General features: G+C 42.1%; 1 protein-coding gene across 4 annotated transcripts in view; it reads right to left on the bottom strand.

Moving 5' to 3' along the window:
- The window catches only part of UBR3 (ubiquitin protein ligase E3 component n-recognin 3), a 364,711-nt gene that overhangs the window by 272,808 nt on the left and 68,056 nt on the right, over window positions 1-23,847 (bottom strand). The gene's annotated exons all lie outside the window — the stretch shown is intronic.

Genomic DNA, 23,847 nt, shown 5'->3' with positions numbered 1-23,847 from the left:
GAAGTTTTGAAACCCTCAAAATTATCAGTGAGGGTTGGGATCAACTTCTTCCAAACTCCAGTTAATGTTGATATTTTGACCTCCTCCCATAGATCGTGAATGCTTTTAATGGCATCTAGAAAGGTGAATCCTTTCCAGAAGGTTTTCACTGTATTTTGCCAAGGTCTATCAGAGGAATCACTATCTATGGCATCTATAGCATTAAAAAATGTATTTCTTTGACAATAAGACTTGAAAGTCCAAATTACTCCTTGATCCATGGGCTACAGAAAAAAATGTTATGTAAGCAAACATGAAAACAACATTAATCTCATTACACATCTTCATCAGAGCTCTTGGGTGACCAGCTGCATTGTCAATAAGCAGTAACATCTTGAAAGGAATGTTTTTTCTGAGCAGATCTCAATGGTGGGTTTAAAATATTCAGTAAACCATGCTGTAAACAGATGTTCTGTCATCCAGGCTTTGTTGTTCCATTTATAGAGCACAGGCAGAACAGATTTAGCATATTTCTTAAGGGCCCTAGAATTTTCCGAATGGTAGGTGAGCACTGGCTTCAGCTTAAAGTCACCAGCTACAATCGCCCCTAATAAGAGAGACAACCCATCCTCTGAAGCTTTGAACCAAGGCATGGACTTCTCCTCTCTAGCTATAAAAGCCTAGATGACATCTTCCAATATAAGGCTGTTTCATCTACATTGAAAATCTGTTGTTTCACATAGTGACTTTCATCAATTATCTTAGCTAGATCTTTTGGATAACTTGCTGATTCACCTTGCACTTTTAAAGTTATGGAGATGGCTTCTTTCCTTAAATCCCATGAACCAACCTCTGCTAGCTTCAAAATTTTCTTCTGCAGCTTCCTCAGCCTTCATAGAATTGAAAAGAGTTAGGGCCTTGCTCTGTATTAAGCTTTGGTTTAAGGGAACATTGTGGCTGATTTGATCTTCTATACAGATCACTAAACTTTCTCCATATCAGCAATAAGGCTGTTTCGCTTTCTTATCATTCATGTGTTCACAGGAGTACCACTTTAATTTCCTTCAGTAACATTTCCTTTGCATTCACATCTTGGCTACCTGTTTGGCACAAGAGTCCCAGCTTTCAACCTATCTTGGTTTTCAACATGCCTTCCTCACTAAGCTTAGTCATTTCTAGCTTTTGATTTAAAGTGAGTCATGTGACCCTTCCTTTCACTTCAATACTTAGAAGCCACTGTCGGGTTATTAATTGGCCTAATTTCAATCTCGTTGTGTCAAAGGAAATAGGGAGACCTGAGGTGTGAGAAAGAGACAGGAATGGCCATTCGGTGGAACAGTGAGAACACACAGCACTTACTGATTAAGTTTGCCGTCTTACATGGGCATGGTTCCTGGTGCCCAAAACAATTACAACAGTAACATCAAAGATCACTGATCACAGATTACCATAACAGATACAATAATGAAAAAGTTTGAAATATTGTGATTATTACCAAAATGTGACACAGAGACATGAAGTGAGCATGTACTGTTGGAAATATAGCATCAACAGACTTCCTTGACACAGGGTTGCCACAAACCTTTAATTTGTTTTAAAAAAAAAACCAAAAACATACAAACAGAAAACAATAATGCAAATCACAACAAAACAAAGCTCACCTGTATCCTTGTTAATAGGAAATGTATATGGAAGTACTATGTGTTCAAGGAGTATGACATGCGCAAACTGCTCTTAAATTATCAGAAATGGATAGATGATAAGTTGATAACAGATAGAGAGAAAGAGATAAAGATAGAGGAAGGAAGGGGGGAAAAAGAAAGAGGAAAAGAAAGAAAGGAGGGAGGGAAGAAAGGTGGGCAAAGGTGGCAAAACACTAAAATTGATGCATCTGGGTGTCTTTTAGGGTGGAATACATTAGGATTTTCTGTATGGAGTTTGTATTAGTTTTGCAATTGTCCTCCAAGTTTGAAATTATTTGAAAATAAACAAGTTTTTTTTAAAAAGTATATTTTGGGCAGGGCAAGATGGCGGAGTGGTGAGGTATGGAATTTAATCTCTCCTCTAGGGCAGCTAGTAATTATCCAGGAACTGTATGAAACAGAGTTTTTGGGGTCTCCAGTGACCAGCCACACATCGTATACAAGTTTGGAACCAGTGGAAAAGCTGAGATCACAGCAAAATTTGTACGTTCCCCCGACCAGAGGTCTGATGCCCCTCCCCGTCCATACCTCAAGGATTGCCTTGCAGCAGGCTCCCTGAAAGGGGAAAAAAAACACAACAGTCTGCTGGGAGCAAGAAGGGGGGCTCAACGCAGCGTCAACAGCAGAATTACTTAACAAAGTAATTAATTAACTTTTGAGCTGGGGGTGTTAGAGAAGGGCTGGGCTCTGCGAAGGGGGAGCACATAAAAGTAGACACCCATTCCCTGGCTCCAAAAACACCTGTTTTTTTTTGGTTTTGTTTTGTTTTGTTTTTTCCTACATTTTGTCCCTTCTCCTTTCTCATTGACTCTTATCTTTTTACACTTCAATAGCCCCCAGCAAGGGCAGAATTAAAGCTGTTGGGAGTAATTATCAAGATAATAGCCCAAAGCACACCTTGAAATACTCTATTATGACAATGACAAAAATTCCAGGCTGGGAAAAGGCTTTTAAAAAGGGACTTTTCTTCCTTCCTTCCTTCCTTCCTTCCTTCCTTCCTTCCTTCCTTCCTTCCTTCCTTCCTTCCTTCTCCTTCCTTCCTTCCTTCCTTCCTTCCTTCCTTCCTTCCTTCCTTTCTTTCTTTACTCTTTCTTTCTTTCGTTTATTTCTTTCTTTATTTCCTCTTTCTTTCTTTGTTTTTTTTTTTTTATTTTAAAAGTAACATATGTGGCTCAAAAATTTAAAGTGACATCTGTGGTTATTTTCTATCAGACAGCCTAAGTTGAAGGCCTAGGCTAGTCTTGGGAGAGACAGAGTACCCAGAATGTCTTTGAATTCCAGATTCACTTCTGAAGAAAGACTCCACCCCAGTCTTTAATTGGCAACTCAAGCTAACCAAGGAATTAAGCTAGAGTTAACCCAAAGAGGAAGGGGGAGAAGGGAATAGTGCCCCTGGAAGACAGAGTTCCTAGGACTGGGAGAGTGGAGGGAGGTCCAGCTCAATTGACAGTTCTGGGAACTCAGACCCCAGGTGCTGGAATTCAGAAACAGCTTCAGTCAACCATGCCCCCAAAGGATCAGAGTCATCAGGAAAACTAAAGGCACTGTACCTCCTTACACTGGTGGGGGAGCTGTGGACTGGCAAGCACCACCTGCTGGACAGGATAGGAAAAGCAACGAGTCTAGAGGCCCAACAGGAGGGTCTCATTCTCAGGGAAACTCCATATTCTCCTCCTGAGACCTGGGCCTCTCTGAACTGGGAAAACCTGACTGGGGTCAACCATATCTGAGGAGACCCTCTCACAAAAAGGCTACATACAGGCAGGGCAAAAAAAAAAACAAAAAACAAAAAAAAAAAAAAAAACAGAAAAGCAAGAGGTGAAAAACTCTGATCAACTAAATAGAACCTAAGTTAGAGGTCTAGAATAAATAGAACTGAACACCAAAGCTTAAAGAACAAAGCCAACCAACAAGAAAACCCTAGGTAAAAGAGTGAAAACAAGCTCCAGAACAAACTAATCAAGAAAATCAGATGCCTAGACAACTTAAGATAACGAACCCTACCAGGAAACAGAAAAATATGGACGAGCCAAAAAACAAACTTATAGTTCAACCGAGATACACGAGTTGAGGCAACTAATGCTAAATCAATTCAATGAACTGAGGGAAGAACTAATTAAAGATGTTCAAACAAATCTCCTGAATCAATCCAATGAGTTGAGGGAAGATATGGCAAAAGAGATGAAGGATATAAAGAAGACACTGGATGTCCATAAAGAAGAATTTGTAAACTTGAAAAAAACAAATGGCAGAACTTATAGGAATGAATGGCACAATAGAGGAGATGAAAAACACAATGGAGGGATACAACAGTAGATTTAACAGGCAGAAGAAAGGATCAGTGAACTGGAAGACAAGACATTTGAATTCATACACACAAAAGAACAAATGGTGAAAAGAATGGAAAAATATGAGCAGCGTCTTGGGGAGCTAGAGACAATAAGAAGCACACGAATAGAGGTGTTATAGGTATCCCAGAAGGAGAAGAGAGGGGGAAAAGGGGCAGAAAGAATAATAGAAGAAATATTCACTGAAAATTTCCCAACTCTTTTGAAAGACAGAAAATTACAGATTCAAGAAGTACAGTGTACCCCAAAAATAGATCCCAATAGACTACTCCAAGACACTGATCAGACTGTTCAATATCAAAGACAAAGAGAGAATTCTGAAAGCAGCAAGAAAAAAGCAATTCATCACATACAAGGGAAGCTCAATAAGACTATGTACAGATTTCTCTGCAGAAACCATGGAGGCAAGAAGACAGTGGTATGATATATTTAAGATACTGAAAGAGAAAAACTGCCACCCAAGAATTCTATATCCTGCAAAACTGTCCTTCAAAAATGAGGGAGAGATTAAAATATTTTCAGACACACAGACACTGAGAGAGTTTGTGAATAAGAGATCAGCGCTACAAGAAATACTAAAAGGAATGCTACAGGCTGATAGGAAAAGACAGGCATGTAGAAACGAAGATTATCAGGAAGGGTAAAAGGAGAGAGAGAAAAAATAAGATATGACATGAAATCCAAAAAACAAAATTGTAGAAGAAAGTACTGCCCTTACAGTAATAACACTAAATGTTACGTGGATGACCCCTGAGGATACTATGCTGAGTGAAGTTAGCCAGAAATAAAAGGACAAATACTGTATGGTCTTACTAATATGAATTAACAATAATGAGCAAACTCTGAGAGTTAAAAGCTGATAACACAGGCTATCAGGAAATAGAAAGAGGGTAGAGATAGGGCATTTGATGCTGACGGACTACAAAATCTTCAGCAGGATTGATTGTATGGATCCAGAAATAGATAGCATAATACTGTGTGATGGCAGCACAATATTGTAAGTACATGGAACAAAGATGTCTGTGATTAAAGCTGAAAGAGATGGGATAGGGGAATGTATGACACCAAAGGTAAAGATAGATGATTGTGCTGGTTTGAATGTATTATGTCCCCCAGAAAAAGCCATAACCTTTTTTTTTTGATGCAATTTTGTGGGGCAAACATTTTAGTGCTGATTAAATTGGAATTCTTTGAGTGTTTCCACAGAGATGTGCTCCACCTTACTGTAGGTGATAACTCTGACGAGATAATGTCCATGGTGGTGTGGCCCCACCCATTCAGCATGGGCCTTGATTACTGGAGCAGTATATAAGCTCAGACACAAGGAGCCAGCTTGCTACAGCCAAGAGGGACACTTTGAAGAATGCACTGGAACTGAGAGAGGAGCTTCAGCTTACAGAGAGACTTTGGAGATGGCCTTTGTAAAGCAGACTTTGCTCCAGAGAAGCTAAGACAGGACAAACACCCCAAGAGCAGCTAAAAGTGACATTTTTGAGGAGCTGAGGCCTAGAGAGGAACATCCTGGGAGAAAGTCATTTTGAAACCAGAACTTGGAGCAGACTGAAGTGGGGTCCCTTTCCCTTAATCCCAAAACATCTGTAAAGCAACAGTGTTGTGTAAACGGCATTAGGCCATGAGGAGAGGGAAGTGAGACTGGGCCTGTACCAGTTAAAGGAAGCAAAACTTTACCATTTAGGGGAGGCAAAGCTGCGGTTGCACGCATCAGCCAAGCATAACCCTTTTAACAATAACTGCTCCAGGTCCAAGTGAAACTTTTTGTAACCCTTTAATAATCAATAGCTGCTCCAGTTCCAAGTGAAACTCTTTGTGAAATTGTTTCTGTGAAATTGTTTTTTATGATCAATAACTGCTCCAGCTCCAAGTGAAACTCTTTGTGAAATTGTTTTTTGTGATCAAGAGCTAACTGCCAACTCTGCTTCTGTTAGAATAGCTTGCTTGCTTGCGTTTCTAGGATATGGTTTCTATCTATATAAGGCACCAGCGCACACAGGTCGGGGCTGCTGCTTGCTGAACTCCTTGCGCAGAGTGAGAGACGGCAGCCACCGGCCGGCTAATAAAGGCTCTTTAAATTCTGTTTGGCTGTCTTGTACTTTAACTTGCAGGCACTGTAACATTTGGAGGCCCCAGCGAGATTTTTTATCCTCAGCGTTTGCTGAGGCTCATCAGTCGAGACAAAGGTCTGACTTCCGGCCCTCCCCCAGGGGGCACACGCTGAGAGACGTTCCTCAGCCCCGGCAGAGAACCGAGTGGTCAAGCTTCGAAATTCAAAAATCCGCCTCTGGAGCCGTCTGGACGTGGGCCCACAACGGTAAGACATCTCTAATCTGGTCTGGTGGGGTACCCCTTTACAGTCTTTAGGAGGGCTGGACGCAGCCATAACTCCGAGACCCGGCCTCGGACCACGACAGTGGCCAGTGGCCTCAGGTTCAGATTTTGGTTCAGTTCGGAATTGGTCTCTTAGCGTAGACCTAGTCTCTGTTTTGTGTTTTGTTGTTAGTGTCTTTGTCCTGTTCTGTTTCTGTTTTGTCAACCATCACTCCCGCAATGGGTCAGACTCCGTCTGCTTCCGCTTGCTCTCCATTGCAGTGTTTCTTGGAAAATTTTCAGGATTTCCGCAGACGAGCTGCAGGGTCGGGGGCTACGGTCAACCCAGGAACTCTCCAGGCCCTCTGCAAGCTTGAATGGCCAACTTTTCCAGACTCTAACTGGCCACCAGAGGGCACTCTAAACTTGCCGATTGCCTTTCAGGTTCAAAAAGTCATTTGTGGAAAACCAGGACATCCGGATCAGATTCCCTACATTGAAACCTGGATCGATGTCCTCACTGACCGCCCCACGTGGCTTAAAAATTGCTCACCACCTAAACCGTCCAAAGAGCGAGATATGCTCTAAAGGGGCCACCCAAAAGGCCCCCAGTCCTCGACCCTCCACAGGATAGTCCCCCCTTAACACGGCCCCCACCTTATTCCGCAGGGCCCCCTGCCCTTCCCCCTAGCTCAGGGCCTTCTGCCCCCAGCCCAAGGCCCTCTCCTCCTAGTCCACAACCCTCCATTCTCAGCCCGGGACCCGTTGCTTCCAGCTCAGGGCCCTCTACCTCAAGAACGGAGGGGCTCTCTACCTCAAGAATGGAGGAACCCCTTGTTCCCACTCCAGATTCCACTACAACTCTCTCCAGCACCCCCCCCCATACCCGTTCCAGAAGTTCATATAGACCGCATGGCCAGGTCTTTGTCCCTGCCCAGCTACCCCTGAGGCAAGTCATTCAGGACCCCTCTGAAGACCCAAAGCCCTTTATGGTTTATGTTCCTTTTTCCACCAGTGACCTGTACAACTGGAAGAATCAAAACCCTTCTTTCTCTCAAAACCCCCAAGGACTAATTTCTCTGTTAGAGTCTGTTTTCTTTACTCATCAGCCCACATGGGATGACCGTCAACAACTTCTGCAGACCCTTTTCACGTCTGAGGAGAAAGAGAGAATCCGTGCCCAGGGACGGAAACTACTCATGGGGCCAGATGGTCTGCCAACCACAGAAGTAGACCGCCTTGAGGATGTTTTTCCCTTCACCCGACCCCGGTGGGACCCTAACACTGGTCAAGGTAAGGAGGCTCTCGAACAGTACCGCCAGACTCTAATGGGGGCTCTCCGAGCAGCAGCGCAGAGACCTACAAATATGTCCAAGGTAACTGAGGTGACTCAGGGGGCCACTGAGTCCTCCGCCGCTTTTCTAGAGCATCTCCAGGAGGCTTACCGGTTATATACCCCTATAGATCCGGAAGCGCCAGAAAACAGGCAGGCAATTAATATTGCCTTCGTCTCCCAGTCAGCCCCAGGTATAAGGAAAAAGTTACAGAAGTTAGAAGGCTTTGAGGGAAAGGTACTGAGCAAGTTGGTGGAAGTTGCTCAACGGGTCTTCAATAATAGGGAAAGTTTGGAAGACTTAAACAAAAAAATGGCAAAAGTCCAACTTGCCATGAGTGAGGACCAGACGCGGAATAAAAACCGAGGAGGGGGTCAGAAGTTCAGAGAAAAGTCAGGGGGAGGAAATAAATTGTCCGGCGGGAGAGGAGGGCGAAAAGGACCCTCTCTAGGCCAAAACCAATGTGCTTTCTGTAAGGAGCAGGGGCACTGGAAAAACGAGTGCCCAAAAAAATCTTGTCAAGGACCGTCAAAAGTCCTTCTAGAGAAGGAAGACTGACGGGGCCGGGGCTCCGCCCTTAGACCCCAGGAGCCCAGGGTCACTCTTAAAGTAGGGGGCCGAGACACTGACTTTTTAGTGGACACTGGGGCAACTTTTTCTGTGCTCCAGGAAGCAGAAGGCCCTCTATCGCAAAAATGGATCCCAATTCAAGGGGCCACTGGAGGAATCAAGTCCTATCCATGGACACAGGCCCGGATAAGTAACTTAGGGGAAGGAACCGTTACTCACTCCTTCTTAGTTATGCCTGAGTGCCCTTACCCTCTAGTTGGCCGCGACTTGCTCCACAAGCTAAGAGCAACCATCTCCTTCCGAGACGAAGGGCCAGAAGTAAACTTTCCTAGAAAGCCGAGTTCCATCTTAATTACCTGCCCCCTGTCTGAAGAGTACCTCCTCCTAACCGGGGAAGATACTCATAAACAAGAGACTGAGCTCCTGATAAAATGGCAGAAAGAAATTCCGGAAGTATGGGAAGAAACCAATCCCCCGGGACTGGCTGCCCACCAGCCCCCAATAGTTGTCCAGCTTCTAAGCCATGCCACACCTGTCCAGATTCGGCAATATCCAATGAGTTACCGAGCTAAAAAAGGAATAGCTGTCCACATTAAGAGACTAAGGGAAGCGGGGATCCTTGTACCCTGCAAGTCCCCTTGGAACACCCCACTCCTACCTGTCCAGAAACCAGGGACCGAGGACTTCAGGCCAGTACAAGACCTACGAGAGGTCAACAAGAGGGTCGAGACGATCCACCCAACGGTCCCTAACCCATATACACTGCTTAGCTTGCTTCCTCCCGATCAGAAAGTGTACACTGTACTAGATTTAAAGGATGCCTTCTTTTCACAACCCCTGGCTCCGGTCAGCCAGCCTCTTTTTGCCTTTGAGTGGACAGACCCCAAAGTAGGGGATTCAGGACAATTAACCTGGACTAGACTGCCCCAAGATTTTAAAAACTCTCCTACTCTCTTTGATGAAGCCCCTAGCCGGGACTTACTAGAATTCCAGGAAAGACACCCCGAGCTTACTGTCCTCCAATATGTAGATGACATCCTCCTTGCAGCAAAATCCCCCGAGGAGTGCCAGAAGGCTACAAAGGAATTATTAAAAGCTCTCGGGCAGCTAGGATACCGGGTATCAGCAAAGAAAGCACAGCTATGCGTTCCCCAAGTCTCTTATCTTGGGTACAATATAACTGAAGGGAAGAAAGCACTGTCTAACAAACGCATCCAACCATCCTCCAAATTCCGACACCCCAAACGAAACGGCAAGTCCAGGAATTTTTAGGAGCGGTCAGATATTGCCGGCTGTGGAACCTTGGGTTTGCCGAAATAGCCCGCCCCCTTTATGCTAGCACTGGGGGAAAGGACATAGAACTAACTTGGACTGACAAGGAGGAGGGAGCTTTCCGGGCTCTAAAAAAGCACTTACCCAAGCCCCAGCCTTAGCACTCCCAGATTTCAGAAAACCATTCCAGCTGCATGTAGCCGAGACACAAGGGGCAGCAAAGGGAGTGTTAACACAGCGCTTAGGGCCATGGAAATGGGTCGTGGCTTATCTTTCAAAACGCCTCGATCCGGTTGCGGCAGGTTGGCCTAACTGCCTCCGGACCATTGCGGCCACTGCCTTGCTAGTTAAAGAAGCCTCTAAACTCACCTTTGGGCAAGAACTGCAAATCATCACCCCCCACGCAGTCGAAACCCTCCTCAAAAGCTCCCCAGACAGGTGGCTCTCTAACACAAGAATTACTCAATACCAAGTTCTTCTCCTTGACCCATTCAGAATAAAGTTTCTTCAAACCTCAGCTTTAAACCCAGCTACTCTGCTGCCAGAAAATAATCCCAGCCAACCCATTCATGACTGTGTTGAAACCTTAGCAGCAACCACTAATCTGCGTGAGGACCTGACCAATCTGCTGCTCCAAAACGCAGACGAAACTCTCTATACTGACGGGAGCAGTTTCATTCAAGACAGGACTCGAGTCACGGGATCAGCAGTAGTGACGGCCTCTAGGGTAATATGGGCCCAAGCCCTAAACCATGGGACATCTGTACAAAAAGCTGAGCTAATAGCCCTCACCCAAGCTCTCCAATGGGCCAAGGAAAAGCGGTGAACATCTATGCAGACAGCCAATACGCGTTCGCCACTGCACACGTGCATGGGGCCATCTATCAGGAACGCAGCCTCCTAACCAGTGGAGGAAAGGACATTAAAAATGCCTCACAAATACTAGAGCTTTTAACAGCCCTTTGGCTTCCTAGAGCAGTAGCCATAATCCATTGCAAAGGACACCAAACCTCAAATATGCCCGAAGCAAAGGGAAATGCTTTCACCAACCAGACGGCCAAAGAAGCGGCCCTAAAACCAGTGGGGCCCCTTCAAGTCTTGCCCCTCCTACCACCCCGGGTACTAAAAACTGCCCCAACTTACTCAGACTCTGACATTCGTCTAGGTCAAGTGCTCCAAGCTAGAGATGATTCAAAGGGGTGGAAAGTCCTCCCCGACTGTAGAATCCTCCTACCAGAAGCACTGGGAAGAGACTTAATTTTACAAATACATCAGAGTATACACCTGGGGGGGACAAAATTAGCTGAATAGCTAAGAACTGACTTTTACATACCTAAGCTTTTTCAGGTAGCAAAAGAGGTAAGCAGAAGATGCGACGTCTGCGCCCAAGTCAACTCAAGTCATGTAAGTACCCCTGCTACTCCCGGTCACCGCCTAAGAGGTCAACTCCCAGGAGAGCAATGGGAAATAGACTTCACGGAACTGCCTCCTGGACCAGGGGGATACAAGTACTTACTTGTGCTGGTGGACACCTTCTCAGGATGGGTTGAGGCCTACCCAACTCGGTCAGAGTCAGCCCAGGTAGTAGCTAAAAAATTATTAGCTGAAATTATCCCTCGGTTTGGCCTACCGGTAACAACGGGGTCTGACAATGGTCCGGCTTTTATAGCCCAAGTTACCCAGAATTTGGTAAAAGCATTAGGAATCGAATGGAAACTACACTGCATCTATAGACCGCAAAGCTCAGGGCAGATAGAAAGGATGAATCGGACACTTAAGGAAACCCTCACCAAACTTAAATTGGAGACTGGTGGAAACTGGGTGAGCCTCCTTCCGTTTGCCTTGCTCAAAGCTAGGTGCACCCCTTATGCAAAAGGTATTACTCCATATGAAGCCATGTTTGGCAGGCCATCCCACTCCTCCCCAAGCTAGGGGAGGAGCAGCTCGCCTCCCTGTCTAACTCTGAACTTCTCAAGTCCCTACAGGCTTTTCACTACAACTCCAAAAACATCCACCACACCGTCCGCGACCACCACTCAAAACCTGACGCCATGGAAGAAGAAACCCCTACCGCTGAAGCTGGGGACTTGGTGTGGATCAAGAAGAGAGACCCCTCCTCCCTCGAAGCACGCTGGGCTGGACCTTATCAGGTGATTCTAAGCACACCGACCGCCATGAAAGTCGCAGGTAAAAGATTTTGGATACATCACTCACAAATTAAGAGGGCGGACTCCGACCAGAACGCAGAATGGGTTGTACAGAAAACATCAGATCCCCTAAAACTTCGGCTGCGGCAACATACGCCATTATGCTAACTCTAGTAACTGTACTAACTGCTGAAAACCCTCATCAAGCCACTAATTATACATGGCAGTTAACTCGCACCATTGATGGAACAATAGTTAGCTAAATTAGCACTCCTGGCAGCCCTAAATTTGTTTCTGACCTATGTAAACTCTTTGGGAAAACCTGGAATTCGCCACTGAGGGCAAGAGCGGGAAGAGCAGGGGTGAAAGCTTACGGCTGTGGTGCATTACCCCAGGAACAAGGGCTATGGTAGAGCCAACATTATATCTGTCCGCAGGAAGGTGCCTCAGCGTGCGGTGGGGAGGGCGATTACTTCTGTTACAGTTGGGGTTGTGAAACCATAGACCCATGGAAAAATGTAGACCGTCTGTTAAGGGTCACGAGGGATAAAAGGCCAGGAGCTTCCACTAAGAACTGTGTAATTGGAGACTGTAACCCTGTTACTTTTGAACCACAGCAGTTTTGGGAGGACTCCCAGTGGTTAGGAGGAAAAACGTGGGGATTGTGCCTATATGTAACAGGATATGATCCTGGAGTGCTATTTACTATTCAGAAAAAAGCAATCCCAAAGCCTCTAAATCCAATAGGCCCCCTGGTTCCCATCGCAATCGAAATACCCACAGCAACTCCTTCCCCACCTACCCATCTTTCTGATACCATGAACCGTCCCTTACCACCTAAGGCAACCCCCCTTCCTTCACCTCCAAGCTCCCGCCAAAAGTCCGTACTCCATACACTTAAACTTATGTTCAGATTCCTAAATCAGACTTCTCCCAACTTAACTGAAGACTGCTGGTTATGCCTAAACCCCGAACCACCCTACTATGCAGGTCTAGGAGCTAACAGACATATAGGAACAGCTGAAGATGATATCCGAAATATTTCCCTGTCAGATGATCACCAAAACTCACACTATTGTCCCTGGGGCACTACCCCTAAGCTCACTTTAGGTGACTTTCAAGGACAAGGAACATGTTTTCTATTCCCCCAATTCCTTTTGTCAATCTCCCCTTACGTTAACTCTTGCGCCTCCAAGACTACCTTTCGCAACAGCTCTGCAAAGCATCACAAATATTACTTAGTAGCACCCAGGGGAACATGGTTTGCCTGCACAACAGGGCTAACACTATGCTTATACCCCCCGGCTCTCATGCGACCCGGAGCCCCAGGACTATGCATTCTTGCCAATGTCCTCCCCCAGGTATATTACTATTCTGGCGAAGGGGGTAGGGAACACCTTGGATTAACTAACTTAAAACGGGTCAAGCGAGGAGTGCCCATACTAGTGCCAGTGCTTCTCGGGATTGGTGTAGTTGGAGCAACTGCAGTAGGAACCACGGCACTAGTCATAGGAGACCAAAACTTCAAAAGTCTTAGTGCCCAGATTGATCAAGATCTAAAAGCCCTGGAGGAGAGCATCACTAAATCTGAAGAGTCCCTAAGTTCTTTAGCTGAAGTAGTGCTCCAAAACCGATGGGGGCTTGACCTCCTATTCCTGAAGCAGGGAGGGCTCTGTGTAGCCCTAGGCGAAGCGTGTTGCTTCTATACTAACCACGCAGGTGTAATTAAAGGAAGTTTGAGCCAACGCTGAAAAAGACTACAAGATAGGGAAGAGCAAAGGAAAAAGGAGGCAAACTGGTTTGAAAATTTATTTTCTTGGTCCCCATGGTTAACTACCCTAGTGTCAGCAGTCGCTGGACCCTTAATCCTTCTCATATTAGTCCTGATCATAGGTCCTTGTGTTATAAGGTGTTTAATTCAGTTCGTCCAGCGACACATTCAAAGAGTAAAATTCATGGTTTTGCAATCTCAATATCAACACCTACCCTCAGGAGAAACAATGATTTGATTCTCCCTAAAAACCAGTGGGGAATGAAGTGGGGTCCCTGTCCCTTAATCCCAAAACATCTGTAAAGCAACAGTGTTGTGTAAAAGGCATTAGGCCATGAAGACGGGGGAGTGAGACTGGGCCTGTACCAGTTAAAGGAAGCAAAACTTTACCGTTTAGGGGAGGCAAGGCTGCGGTTGCACGCATCAGCCAAGCATAACCCTTTTAACAATAACTGCTCCAGGTCCAAGTGAAACTTTTTGTAATGCTTTAATAATCAATAGCTGCTCCAGCTCCAAGTGAAACTCTGTGAAACTGTTTTTTGTGATCAAGAGCTAACTGTCAACTCTGCTTCTGTTAGAATAGCTTGCTTGCTTGCGTTTCTAGAATACCGTTTCTGTCTATATAAGGCACCAGCGCACACAGGTCGGGGCTGCTGCTTGCTGAACTCCCTGCATGGAGTGAGAGACGGCAGCCGTCGGCCGGCTAATAAAGGCTCTTTAAATTCTGTTTGGCTGTCTCGTACTTTAACTCGCGGGCACCGTAACACAGACACTGGCCACGTGCCTTCCCAGCTAACAGAGGTTTTCCGGATGCCATTGGCCATCCTCCAGTGAAGGTACCCAATTGTTGATGCCTTACCTTGGACACTTTATGGCCTTAAGACTGTAACTGAATAACCAAATAAACCCCCTTTTATAAAAGCCAATCCATCTCTGTTGTTTTGCATTCCGGCAGCATTAGCAAACTAGAACAATGATAAACACTGGAACTGTATAACTTAGCAAAAACTGGAGTGCCGAATGACTGTTACTAAATGTACAAACATAAAAATGTTTTTACATGTGGGAGAACAAATGAGTATCAACCATGCAGAGTGCTGAAAAGGGATGGTATTTGGGAAAAAACATAATCAAAGCAAACTGGAGTCTATGGTCAACAGTAACATTGTAATATGCTTCCAGTAAATGTAACAAAGGCAATATACCAAAGCTAAATGTGTTTGAGAGAGGAATATAAGGGAGGAATATGGGATTCTTGGTACTGGTGGTGTTGTCTGTCCTTACTATTATATTGTATTGTATGACATTTTAGTTTTCTTTTTATTATCTTTTTTATTATTTGCTAAAAACAAAACAAAAAAAAAACTTTTTTTCATAGTAATCAATATGTTCAAGCACTGACTGTGGTGGTAAGTGTACAACTATATGATGATACTGTGAATAACTAACTGTACACTGTGGATAATTGTATGGTATGTGAATATATCTATAAAATTGTAGGGAAAAAAATATAAATACGGATAAAAGTGCTGGAGAAAACATGGAAAGAGGGATGTACCTATTTACTTTTCATGAGGAGGCAGAGTGGTGTAGCCTTTCTGGAGGTCAGTGTAGTGGCTCCCCTAGAAGCTATGAATGTGGGGGCCATAAGGTCCTGCAATCTCATTATAGGGTATGTACTTGGAAGATCTGAGAGCAGAGACATGAATGGACATTTGCACACTGGCGTTTATGGAAGCAGTATTCATGATTTGCAATGGGTGGAGATGGCCTAAGGGTACATCGACTGAGGAACAGAATGGTGGACTGTTGTGTGTGCATACAATGGAATATTGAGCAACTATCAGAAGGAGTGAAGCTGTGAGACACACAAGGTGCATGGATCCTGCAGGCAGTATGCTGAGTAAAGTACGTGAGGAACCAAGGCAAACACTATAATGCCTCACCAATATGACTAACTACAATGTGTAAACTCAGAACTGACCCTTAGAGCACAGGCTATCAGGGGAATGATTGTTGTAATGGTCCCTAGATTGTAAGCTCTTACAGCAGTCCTGAACCGTAATGGCTATCTCCAAACCCTGAGATGCCGATCCCTTTGTGCATAACCTGATCAGTCTCTGGAAAGCTGGGTATCTGTGTGACACCTGAAACTCAGAGCTAGAGTTCAGCAGACATGAATGTCAGTATTAGCGCATACAGCAACTATTTTAAAAAAAGGAAAAAAAAAAAAGAGCTGAAAGAGCCCAGACTTCAATTAGAGATATGAATGAAGCAGATCGGGTTAAGACTGGGGCAAATCAGGCCAAAGGGTAAGGTGAAAACTGATGGTGTCTTAAAACTTCAACTTCCATATGCGACCAAGAGAAGAGATGTGTATTTGGTGCAGGATCTATATTTTCTAAACAATATAACTTCTACAGTCAGTTTGTTCAAACACTATAATTACATGAAACTTGAATAGGAAGTGAGATATGGTAGGTTTGTATAGGTTAGAGTGAAATAGCGACACATCCCAAAGTAATTTGGGCAGAGAATAAAAATATATATGCAGGGCCCCCCTGAGGAGCTGGGGGAAAGTGCAGAAGTGTTGGACTTCCTCACCTGGACTGTTGCTCATGTTGTCACAAACACTGAGGACTGAGACGGTTTGTAACACTGAACCCTCTATCTTGGGGCTTGCCCTTATGAAGCTCATTACTGCAAAGAAGAGGCTAAACCTGTTTATAACTGTGCATAAGAGTCTCCCCCTGAGTATCTCTTTGTTGCTCAGATGTGGCCCTCCCTCTCTAGCTAAGCCAACTCAGCAGGTGAACTCACTGCCCTCCCCCCTACATGGACCTGGCTTCTAGGGGTGTAAATCTCTGTGGCAACGCAGGATATGACTCCCAGGGATGAATCTGGACCCGGCATCATGGGACTGAGAACATCTTCTTGACCCAAAGGGGGATGCAAAAGAAACGAAATAAAGTTTCACTGACTGAGATTTTAAACAGAGTCGAGAAGTCACTCTCGTGGGCATTCTTATGCACCATATAGATAACCCTTTTTAAGTTTTTAATGTATTGGAATAGCTAGAAGTGAATACCTGCAACTATCAAACTCCAACCCAGTATTCTTGACTCTTAAAAACGATTGTATAAAAATGTAGCTTACAAGGGGTGACAGTGTGATTGTGAAAACTTTGTGGATTGCACTCCTTTTATCCACTGTGTGGATAGATGAGTAGAAAAATGGGGATGGAAACTAAATGAAACATAGGGTGGGATGGGAGAGATGATTTGGGTGTTCTTTTTTACTTTTACTTCTGATTCTTCTTCTTTCTGGTGTAAGGAAAATGTTCAAAAATACATTGGGGTGATGAATGCGTAACTACATGATGATAATAAGAACAGCTGATCATACACTGTGCTGGTTTGGATATATTATGTCTCCCAAAATGCCATTATATTTGACGCAGTCTTCTGCAGGCAAGAAAAGTATTGGTGTTGATTGGGTTGGAGACTTTCGATTGGATGTTTCCATGGAGATGTGATCACTCAACTGTGGTTGAGATCTTTTACTGGATAATTTCCAAGGAGATGTGGCCCTGCCCATTCAGCATGGGCCTTGATTAGTTTACTACAGCACTATATAAGCTCCACAGAAGGAGCAAGCTTGATACAGCCAAGAGGGGCACTTTGAAGAACACATAGGAGCTGAGAGAGGAGCTGCAGATGAGAGACAGTTTGAAGACGGCAATTGAAAGCAGACTTTTGCTCCGGACAAGCCAAGAGAGGAAAAATGCCCCAAGAGCAACTAAGAGTGACATTTTTAAGGAACTGTAGCCTACAGAGGAACGTGCTGGGAGAAAGCCATTTTGACACCAGAACTCTGGGGCAGACACCAGCCATGTGCCTTCCCAGCTAACTGGAGGATGGCCAATAGGGTACCATCACTGGAAGACACCATTGGCCATCCTCCAGTGATGGCCCCCAATTGTTGATGACTTACCTTGGACACTTTATGGCCTTAAGACTATAACTTTGTAACCAAATAAATCCCCTTTATAAAAGCCGATCTATTTCTGGTGTTTTGTGAAAAGGCAGCATTAGCAAACCAGAACACACACCATGGATGAATGTACGGTATATAAATATATCTCAATAAAACTGAATTTAATTTTTTTTTAAAAAGTGATTTTGTTCCATAAGCTGCCACTGAATAATAGAAAAACGTTAGTATATTTCTCTTTGCTTTGCAAAGGTGAAGGTCAACTTTTAAAAAGATATCTTACAATTTAAATATAAGCTTTTATTCTCTTGAGGTACAATAGTAACTATTATACTTATGGAAAGCTTTGATTTTAATTAAAACCTAAACCCCTATTTATTTTCCTGAAACAACAGCCATTTGGCTACAGTGGTAGTTCATTTTCATTTTATAGTTTTTTCAAATATTCAAGTGCCACTGAAATGGATGGGAAAAAAATCTATAATCAATTGTGGGTATGTTACTTAACCATAATCACTAGTGCTTACTGGATAAAAAAAAGGGTCCAGGGAAAAGAATGGCTAGTGCCACATATGGTTGTAGAAGTTTTTAAACAAGTCCACAAATACTCTGTCACTCCTTCCCCTGAGAAATGGGATGTGTCCCCTGCCGCTGAATATGGGTCAACCTTAGCAACTCACTTATAACTAATATAATGCAGTGGAAGTGAAAGTATATAACTACCAAGGCTAGCTCAGTAAAGACTCTACAGCTTCTGCTCTCGGGCTGCTCACTCTGGGGAAAGCTATCCACCATGTAAGAAGTGCGACAACCCTGAGACCACCATCCTGAAGAAGCCACATATAACCACTCTTATTGATGGCCAGCTGAGCTCCCAGTGGATAGCCAGCATCAACTGACAGCCCTATGAGTGAGTCATCTTAGACATCCATCCAGTTGAGCCTTCAAATAATTTCAGTCTTAGCTAACAATTAGCTGCAACCACATAAGATAACCCAGATAACTGCCCAGCTGCCCTTCCCAAATTCCTGAGCATGAGCAAAATAAAATTATTTTAAACCACAAAGTTTTGGACTAATTTGCTGAACAGCAATAGTAATGAGAACATTGGTTTACCATTTCCCCACTTTACAGAAAGACTACTAGACCCAGAGATATGAGACCTGTTGTCCAATTCCAACTTCAGCACTAGCTAGATATTTGAGCCTGAGTAGATCAGTTTATTCTATGGAATTTAACTTCTTCATTAATAAATGAGGAAATTAGAAAAGATGAACTTCAAGGAGATCCTTTTAGCACTAGCATTCATAATTTTTATAATCTTCAAATTGCTGCCTCCTGATTGTTGTTTTTATTTTTGTTTTTTCCTATATTACGTGACTTATTTCCAACTTAAGATTTGAAAATTCATTTAGAACCAAAAAGCAAAGATCTTAGAGTACATATATAATAAAACATAAATGAATATATATTTTGTATTAAAAATTATCTATGATCACAATCTTCAAATAGAAACTTCACTAATTTTATCACTAAAACCCTTCTGTGATTGGCTCTGGGTTATGGTCTTATCTTTATACTTTTCCATACTTTTCACGTTAAGTATGTGCATATGTGTGATTTTTTTACAATCAGAAAGAAATACAATCTATTAAAATTTAAGATATGCATACCCTGTGACCTAGCAATTCCACCTCTCATAGAACTATTAGCACAGTAGCACAAAAAGAAATGTAAGCATATCTTGTAATAAAAAAACTGGAAATCAAGGAAATGACTGGATAAACTGTAGGTTATTAATATTTCAGAATACTAAACGACAGAAAGAACAGAGCTCTGACAAAAATGCACAAAATATTACAGAGTAAATAAAAGCAGGTCATAAAATAGTGATTTAATCTCTCTCACACACACTATACATTTCTATAAACACACAGTTATTCAACTATACAGAAAAGGGTCTGTCAAGGATATCCAAACAATTAACTGTAATTTCCCAGAGAAGGGATTGGTATTAAGGAGGGTACAAGGGACTTTTATTTTATCTGATGTACAGCATTTTCATACATCACTTAAGTAATCTTCAAAGATAAATTTGATCGCTTTTAAATCATGCCTTAGTAAAATGTTTCCTCTGGAAAAAACAGCAGAAATTTCTATAGTATGACCTATGATAGCTCAACAATCCCTTCTACACATAAAGCACTGGGATAAAAAACATTTATCAAGAGCCTAATTTGTGCCTGGTCCATAAAATGTGTTTATGTTATCACATTTAATCCTAACACTAGAATTATCTATCATCTTCCATGAAGAAATCGAAGGTTGGAAGTTAAATAACCTGTCAGAAAATACAGGGATATTAAGAGCCAAGATTCACACTCAGCTCTGCCTAACTCTAAAGCTCAATTTTTTTCTAGTATACATATTATCCTGGGGAATTGAAGAATTAATTGTATAGTAAAAGGAAATAAAATAATGTTTCTAATCTGTCTTTCAAAGAAAAACTAAAATGGATATCCCTTGAATCCACTTCTAACTGAACAGCTCTACTTCAAATTCTTAAGCTTTCAAATGTCCAAACGACCCCATTTTTATGTACATTAGAAATGTGATAAATATATAAACTATAAAAAGTGTTTTTAAATGGACTAAAAGTTTAATTACAAATTATGATTTAGAAGTCAAAAGAGTCTAAACTACTTTGAAATACATATATAAGTTAAATATAAAATAAAGCATTAGTATTCTTGGGTACTATCACAAAAACAATGTATTATGAGGATACAAGCTAAAATAAAGTATTTTAAGATTATTATAATCAAAATGTATCTACTACGATATTTACAATAAGACGTAATCATAATTATGGAACAAACGATTACACAAAACATTATAATCAGAAGTTGCTGAAACAAAGAAGAGGAATATAAGACAAGGCCCAGAAGAGAAGTCCTAAGGAGGACAGACTAGAAGTAATAGTAATGTACAAAGAAAGGACCATATTTCAAAACCTCTAGAAATTACTTCTAGAAGAGATTCACAAGCCTCCCTCCCAATAAGATTCTCCTAACACCCAACCATAAAATATGGTGTTCTAGTTTGCTAATGCTGCCGGAATGCAAAACACCAGAAATGGACTGGCTTTTATAAAAGGGGGTTTATTTGGTTACACAGTTACAGTCTTAAGGCCATAAGGTGTCCAAGGTAACACATCAGCAATTGGGTACCTTCACTGGAGGATGGCCAATGGCGTCCGGAAAACCTCTGTTAGCTGGGAAAGCACGTGGCTGGAGTCTGCTCCAAAGTTCTGGTTTCAAAATGGCTTTCCCCCAGGATGTTCCTCTCTAGGCTGCAGTTCCTCAAAAATGCCAGTCTTAGTTGCACTTGGGGTATTTGTCCTCTCTTAGCTTCTCCAGAGCAAAAGTCTGTTTTCAACGGCTGTCTTCAAAATGTCTCTCATCTGCAGCTCCAGTGCTTTCTTCAAAGTGTCCCTCTTGGCTGTAGCTCCTCTTCAAAATGTCACTCACAGCTGCACTGAGTTCCCTCTGCCCATCAGCTCATTTATATGGCTCCACTGATCAAGGTCCACCTTGAATGTGTGGGGCCATGCATCCATGGAAATACCTCATCAGAGTTACCACTTACAGTTGGGTGGGGTGCATTTCCATGCAAATCTAATCAGCAACAAAACATCTGCCCCACAAGACTGCATCAAAGAATATGGCTTTTTCTGGGGGACATAATACATTCAAACTGGCACATATGGTATTACTGCAATGCAATTATGTACAGAGTTAAAGTCTCCATTAGAAATTTAAAAGCTAATCTGCATGGGAATGTAAAATTATTCAGTCAACTTTGGAAAACCGTTCAGTGATTCCTCATAATTTAAATACAGAATTACCATATGACCCAGCAATTTCACTCCTAAGTACGTACCAAAAAAGAAATGAAAACAAGTACTCAAACAAATACATGTTCAGAACAGCACTATTCACAAAAGCGCATAGGTGGAAACAACCCAAAGGCCCAATAATGGATGAATGGATAAACAGCTGTAGTATACACATGTAATGGAAGAGTATTCAGCCATAAAAAAGGAAAGATGCAATGATATATAAAACAACATGGATAAACCTCAAAAACATTATACTATGTGAAAGAAGTCAGACATAAAATGTCACATATTGTATGAGTCTATTTATATGAAATACCCAGAACAGATAAAATCAATGAGACAGACGGCAGATCTGTGTTCGCCATGGGACAGGAGGGAAGGGAATGTGGAGAATGACTGCTCAATGGGTATGGAGTTTCCTTCTGGGGTGATGAAAATGTTTTGGAACTAAACAGAGATGGTGGTTACATGCAATTGTGAATGTATTAAATGCCACTGAACTATTCACTTTAAAATGGTTAATTTTACACTATGTAAATTTCACCAAAAAAAAAAAAAGAAGAAAAGCTAATCAAGGCTGTTTTTAGCAAATCATAATGCTAAGTATGCCAAAATATGAAGGTTCTAACTTACCATAGAAATACAAACAAACATAAAATGATGGATTTTGGTCATTCTAAATCAAATAAAAAATGTTTAACTTATTTTAAGAAACAGTGCCCTGTAGCATCACCAAACCATTTCATGTAATAGTTTTCTAAAATTTCTACCAACAATAAAGACAAGGCTCCTTTCCTGACTGTCCTACCCATGACTCATTCATACTCAATTCCAAGTCCTCTCAGATCTTGCCTTTTCATAGGCCACTCAGTCTCTGCACAAAATGCCCTTAAAAAAAAGTGGAATAAGCAGTTTAAAACCATGTTCATTATCTAATTACTTTCTTCTTTGGCATATGAAGAATTAGCATTCTACCCCCATCATTCCCTGCCACCAGCTTCAAAATGGAATTATTACTTTTAGTTAAAATAAATAATGTTTACATATTTTTGAAAGTCTATTTTAAATATCAGAGGTTCTCCCCATCTGTTATTATAGCAAAATTGTTCTTAGAAGTCTTTAAATTAAAAAAAAAAAAAAAAAAAAAACGGTTAAAAGCTAACCATTTATACCATTTTTTAAATGATTTTAATTTCTTTATTTAACACACACATATATAGTGCTTACAAAAAGCCAAGCCCACTGCTCTAAGTGCTTATATCTATATATATACACGCACACTAAATCATTTAATACTCATATAAGATTTCTATGAAGTAAATACAATCATTATCTCCATTTTACAAATGAAGAAATTTAGGCATGGAAAAGTTAAGAAACCTGACCAAGGTGACACTACTAGCTGTTACAGGAGCCAGAATTCAAACCCAAGCAGTCTAATTCCAGAGTCAAACTCTTAAGCAACAAACTAAGCTGCCTCTCCAACCTGTTGAAAACTATTTTAAATGGTTTGTCCAAAATGAGACCACAAAATGAAGCTATGTCACTTTTTGGGGAGAAGCATTACTGTAAAGTTTAAATTTTAAGACATTATATCAATTATAAGACTTTTATAACATTCTTTCAAAAGAAAGATATTTGGCTTATGTTCTAGTTTGCTAATGCTGCCGGAATGTAAAACACCAGAGATGGATTGGCTTTTATAAAAGGGGGATTATTTGGTTACACAGTTACAGTCTTAAGGCCATAAAGCGTCCAAGGTAACACATCAGCAATCAGGTACCTTCACTGGAAGATGGCCAATGGTGTCCAGAAAACCTCTGTTAGCTGGGAAGGCACGTGGCTGGCTTCTGCTCCAAAGTTCTGGTTTCAAAATGGACTTCTCCCAGGATGTTCCTCTCTAGGCTGCAGTTCCTCAAAAATGTAATTCTTAGTTGCATTTGGGGTATTTGTCCTCTCTTAGCTTCTCCAGAGCAAAAGTCTGCTTTCAACGGCCATCTTCAAAATGTCTCTCATCTGCAGCTCCTGTGCTTTCTTCAAGTGTCCCTCTTGGCTGTAGCTCCTCTTCAAAACATCACTCACAGCTGCACTGAGTTCCTTCTGTTACGTCAGCTCATTTATATGGCTCCACTGATCAACTTAGACCCACCCCGAATGGGTGGGGCAACACCTCCATGGAAATTATCCAATCAGAGTCATCACCCACAGCTGGGTGGGGCACATTCCAAAGACACACTCAAGGAAATCTAATCAAAAGTGACAACGTCTGCCCACACAAGATTACATCAAAGATAATGGCGTTTGGGGGACACAATACATTCAAACTGGCACAGCTTAGTTCATATTATGTTATCAAATTGAAATGGATTTTGAAAAAAAAAGATGTCTATATTTAAAAGTAGCACAATTTTACTTTAAAATTTTCAATCACTAAACATATAATTAGAAATATGAAATTAAAATTTTATAAGCATCAAGATTTATAATATCAGAGTTTTTCCTGT

The sequence above is a fragment of the Choloepus didactylus genome, chromosome 9 (assembly GCF_015220235.1).
Source record: "Choloepus didactylus isolate mChoDid1 chromosome 9, mChoDid1.pri, whole genome shotgun sequence".
In the NCBI taxonomy this organism is placed as follows: Eukaryota; Metazoa; Chordata; class Mammalia; order Pilosa; family Megalonychidae; genus Choloepus; species Choloepus didactylus.
This window is presented reverse-complemented; position numbering and strand designations above follow the sequence as displayed.